This window comes from Pyxicephalus adspersus, chromosome Z, assembly GCF_032062135.1.
Source record: "Pyxicephalus adspersus chromosome Z, UCB_Pads_2.0, whole genome shotgun sequence".
Lineage (NCBI taxonomy): Eukaryota > Metazoa > Chordata > Amphibia > Anura > Pyxicephalidae > Pyxicephalus > Pyxicephalus adspersus.
In genome coordinates, this window is record NC_092871.1 from 73,584,617 (window position 1) to 73,590,616 (window position 6,000).

Sequence of the window (6,000 nt, forward strand, 5' to 3'; positions counted from 1 at the left end):
TATTAAAAACAAATGAATGTGCAAACTCTTGGCTCAGATAGTTTCTATGTGTTATTAGCCCAATTACTCCACTGAGCATAAGTGTAACACAGGGCTTTAAAGAAACAAACCTGGAGACTTGCACATTTAATGCAACAAAATTACACCTGCCACATCCCGAAATTACCAAATAATAGAATAAGAAAAGGTGAGGGACTTTAAATACAGTATATATTTATATATATATATAACTAACAGTTGTAAAATTCAACAAAACCAGTAACATTAAAAATTCTTTAATATAAAAATAAAAACAAACAATAACACAACAAAACATGCAAACCACATATGCATGAATTATCATCATAAATTATATGGAGGTTAATTTTTTTAATAAATAATTTTCAAAATTTTCAATGTTACTGATATTGTTGAATTTTACAACTGTTATTTACCGGGGAATATAGTCATATATATGTGTGTGTATATATATATATATATATATATATATATATATATATATATATAGATACATTCCCTGTGATTCGGGGGAAATAAACAAGTATATGCCTTCAATTTAAAGGAATATACATAAAAAGTCTAGCTAAGGTGCAATATGACTCACCCAACAAGAGAGAGCAGGAAGAGAGCAGAGAGAGAGAGCACAGAGAGTAAATTTGTTTGGCAACTTCGGTCTTTCTTGAATCCATGATGACTATCACTTATAATATTATTTTCTTACAGGAACTCCTCTATGTGGTTCTTCATCAAACTCTCTAGGACCTTTCCAACTATAGAAGTTAAACTTACCAGTCTGTAATTACTTGGTAATGTCTTTGCTCCCTTTTTAAAGGTAGGAACTACTTTGACTTTACGCCAATCCATTGGCACCATGTCAGCGTTTAAAGAATCTCAAAAAATTAGAAACAATGGTATTGAAATAAATGAACTCAGCTCTTTGAGGACACATGGATGTAATTCATCAGGCTCTGGTGCTTTGTCAACCTTAATTTTGCCCAACTGTTTCTCAATCATATCAATTTGAGCCATTGTGGCTCATTTAAGACGAAATTTGGACTTCAGCTCTCCCATTTTCCTTTGTGTTGACAGAGTTAAAAAAAAGTGTTTAGTAAATCAGCCCTTTCTTTATCCCCAACTACCATCCCAGAGGTATCCTTTAAGGGGCCTACATGCTCAAATCTGATCTTTTTGCGAATAGTATATTTAAATGTATAATATATTAAAATATAAATATAAAATATATATATAAAAATATTATATAATATTATTTAACATCTTTTAATATGTTCTTTACAGATTTCAAAAGATGAAGGTGTTCCTTCATTTTTATATTTTTGGAATGCCCTTTTCCTATTTTTTATGGCTGTGAGCCACTTAGAGTTTAATTTTAGCCTCTTAAACCTATTACCCATTGGAATATATTTTTCAGTGTGTTTGTGTAGAACAGACTTGAAACATTCCCATTCTTGTTCTGTGTTTTCGAGGACAATATTCTCTCCTAGTCCAAGTCACAGACAGCTCCTTAATAGTGGAAAAATTTGCTCTCTTAAATATGAATTTGTTTTATCTTTCCTGTTTTTGCTTCCTATTTACAGCTTACATTAAATTAAATCATATTTTGGTCACTGCTACCAAGATTTTCTTTTATAAGCACATTGGTTATAAGCTCTGCATTGTTAGAAAAAAAACTAGGTCCAACAGAGTATCATTTCTTGTTGGGGCTTCTTTAAAGTGTACCAAAAAATTATCTTTTTAAGTTTTACATTTATAAATGTCCCCCTTTTGCTGTTCCTGTAGTGTTATTACTCCAGTCAATGTCAGAGTAGTTAAAATTTCCCATTATTAAAACATTGCCAGATTTTGCAGCCTTTTCTATCTGTGCTAGTAGTTAATTCTCCATTTTTTCCTTAGCACTGGGGGGCCAATAGCAGACTCTAATAATTAATTGTGTATTATGCATCCCCATATTCAACTTCACTCCTAATGTCTCAATCTCATCACTTGTGCCATCAACAATTTTTCTTTCACATTCACTTTCAGATCACCTCTCACATACAGACAGACACCACCACCTTTTCGTTTGACTCTGTCCTTACAAAAGTGAGTATAACCAGGAATATTGACAGCCCAGTCATGTAAAGAACAAAGCCAAGATGCAGCAATACAAACTACCCAAGTCAGAATGCTCTTCATTCATTAAGGCTTACACCTCCCCTATTTTGTTTGCCAGACTTCTAGCATTGGGGAACAGGCTCTTTAAACCATTGCTGCATTTACCAGCACTGTATGCCAAATCCTTTTCTTTTTTAGTACAATTAGTACCGTGCAATCTAATGTATGTGTGTGTAACATGGGACAATCCTTATATTTATTTTTAACCCTCAGCCCCAACTATCTAACCCTAACTACCAACCCCAACCCTAATTACTGATAGCTGTCTGACCTTTCAGCCACCATATTTAACTGTCCCACCCCCTCTGTCCTAGTTTAAATATCCCTCCACCATTCCCTTAATCTTTCCCCTAGCACAGCTGACCCTCTTCCATTTAGGTTCAAGCCATTTCTGGCATACAGGCTGTACAACAATGAAATGTCAGCCCAGTGCTCTGAGAACCCAAACCCTTCCCTTTTAAACCAGAACCCAATCCATGTGTTTAGCTGTCTAAGCTCGCCTTTCTTGTGTTGCGCATGGCACAGGCAATATTCCAGAGAACATAGCCTTGGAGGTCCTTTCTTTCTTTTTGAACCTGTAGTGGGGTGGCCAGCACCCCAGGATGCAGGAGTGTCACAGGTAGAGGTGTGGACCCCACTGATAGGAGTGGCCCTTTTAATTGTGGTATTGGTGCTGGCCACTTTAATTGCTTTACCCAGAATTCTCAGGGATGTTGGACAAGCCCAGAAGTGATAAATACTGAGGAGTACAGGGGGGAGGAGGCCAATGTGACCCGATCTGATAGGGCAGCAGTAGCTGAGCATATGAGCTACAGCCAGATTGTGTGGTCCCCTTCAGGTTATTCAGCGTTCGAGCAGCCGTGGGCCACAATAGCTCGAGTGTTTCCGTAAAGACTCAGCCACTCAGGTGATCAGGTGTATTCTGTCAGCTGTTACTGTCCTAGAGTTCCAGTGGGGTGGCCGATTACCCACTGTGCGAGCATTTGTGCAATCCACCGTGTGCATCCAATCGTGGGAGACACATCATGAGGAGTTTGCAGACTTCTAAAACTTTATACAGCTAAGTGACATTTGCTATTTGAATGAAGTTTGCCAAGTGTTTCAGGCAAACCTTAGATGCCACCTAGTGTCCATTGTTGGAAACTGTTATCCCATTTGTATTTTATATTTCCCTATTGGATTCACCTTGTTTGTAACATCAAATACCCCAGAACCTGTAACCATAAGTTTGTTTATATTGCAAAATATTTAGTAAAGATCATTTTATATTCCCTCTGTCTGTTTGTTTGGCTGACCTTACCTTGCCTTTACAAACCTAGTTTTTTAAACTGATTTTTAGGGATCCTTCATTTTCCATATATTCTGTCATTGGTTCCAACAGATTGCACTTGTCCAATTTCAGCTTAATTAAGCTGTCAAAGATCCCTGCAGGTCCAGGGGATCTGTGACTAATTCAGTGTCACCCACCTTACACTCCTCTGCTGCCAGCACCAGCTCTGCTAAGGCATCATCTCTGCAGCTCACTTCCTGGTACATGTGACTCCCAGTCAGCTGCTCCACTGCGTCATAGGACTGGAGTGTTTCTCAGACACGCTCCCCTTGCTGGTGGAGATGTGAACACCACTAACCTCCAGTCTCCTGGACCCCATCTGGTGGTAGGATAGGATGCAGCAAGTCACAGGGCCCCACTCATCTCAGGCTCTGCCCTTAAAAGGAAGTGAAGGGCAACAGAAAGTTGCCTGAACAAGGAGTTCCTTTGGCTCTGCTTCCAGGTTTCTGTTTGTTTATTCTCTTGCTCCTGATTCTTTGTGTACTGACCTCGGCTTGACACTGACTACTCCTGATCGTTGCCTGCCCTGACTACTGGCTTAACCTTGACTACTCCTGATTGCTGCCTGCCCTGACCTCTGGCTTGCCTGACTACTCTCTGCCCCTCACCCTGGTACCACGCCCTGTTTCTGCTTGTCAGCTTTCACCTGCCTCGGCGTGTACGGGGGCTGCAACCTGGCAGTTGCCCGCAGCGCAACATCCTCACCTCTAGAGGCTCTGGTGAAGACCGGGCAGCTGCTTAGACTCTGTGCCCTGTGCACGTCTCTACCAACTGAGCTGCTGACACAGAGGGTCCACTGTCTTGCCCTGCAGTACCGTGACAAGTCTTTAGTATGGATATCAAGTTATTCTAGTTATGCTGTCTATAGTTAATCTATAAACTGTAATGAGAGTCTCCATGCATGTTAACCTTTCAGCCTTTTACTTTGTATTCTCTTTTCTAAAAAAAAAATTCAAACTTGCATCATGGGACTTTTAGTTTGAAAGTATACTGACAGCAATGTTATGGTACCCCATGTACAGGTATGAAAATTATACCTGGGATATTGCTGCTGTGAAGAAACCCCCAGACTTCTTACAGCACTAGTGTGCCTCACATAGATAACTGAGGAAGAAGAGAATCTGGAATCTGGACATCAGATCCTTCGAGTGATAGGATAAATATAATTATGTTTTAATCTAAGGTAATTTTATTGTTAGAAAGGTCCTAAAAAGTGCCAGTGAAGCCTGCTTGTTGCTATTATGGATTCCCACTTGAACTGTTTAAAAAATCTGTGATCTGTCTCTGTGAGGTGACAGCCCTTTCAAACACCCTAATAAATGACTTTACTCTGTGAATATAATGCTATGATTGTTGAGTGTATCATCTGGACAATTTTTGTTGTTGTCTTACAAAGAAAGTGAATAGGATGAGGATAAATGTTAGGGTTTAGTTATGGAAAACATCCTCCATGCTCTGACTTGGTCACTCTATGCTTTAATTGATCGTTCCTAATGGTCAGACCATTCCTCAGTCACATTGATTTTAAAATTGCTTCAGTCCCACTCCCAAGAATAGACTTGACATCTCAATGACTCCATACTTAAGGATTTAGTGTGGCAAGTGGCAAGACGAAGCCTCTAGGGAGTGCTAAAGCCCTGAGGGCCTGAGAAGGGCAAATATGCAGAATCTAAGCAGCAGCCTGGTCTTCTCCAGAGCCTTTAGATGGGAGAATTTTTCACTGGCAGGTAGCAGTCTTTGGGAACGACAAATTGGGCAGAACAGTGTATTGAACAGGAACAAAGCCAGGGGTAAATGAACAAAAATTCCAGAAAATAGATACAGGTGGCACAGGAGTCACCGAAGACAAGAAGTATGGGTTATACAGTGGTCACTGAAGAAACAGGACAATGCAGGAGACACGGGAAAAGACAAGAGGCACCTGTGACCTAGCAGTCACTGAAGACAAAGGGAACACTGGAAGAGAATAGACAAGGGAACATAAGGGGAACAACAGACTGGGCAACAAGGGGTAAACACAGAAGCCAAATTTGAAAACATTCAACTAAAGGCAGGTGAAAAGGAAATGCTCAATAGATCTAGGGGGGCTTGGCAGTAGTGGAGACCCATTGCACCAACACTAAGCGCTGTGTCTGAGCCAGGTAAATAGCTGAGGGCTATTATAAGGCTATCTCCTGTCTCCTGGCTGTGGGAGGGGTGATACTAAATAAATCTAGAAGAGCAGGCACGCCCGAGGTCAGAACTGTCTGAATGTGCTTAAGCAAGGAGGAGGTAGGTGTGACAAGTCTGGGCTTGTGGTATTTTTAACTCTATTTCTAACTTTTTCTATTTCAATATTTTTATTATTTAAAAAAAATAAACAATACAATTATCACAATGTACCTGCTTTAACCACCTGGGCGTTACACTGAGGTCTAGATTTCTGTACCAAAAGTGTTACAGGTTTTCATGAATTTTTTTTTTTTTAAATTGTAGACCTGTAACTTACAGAAATATGT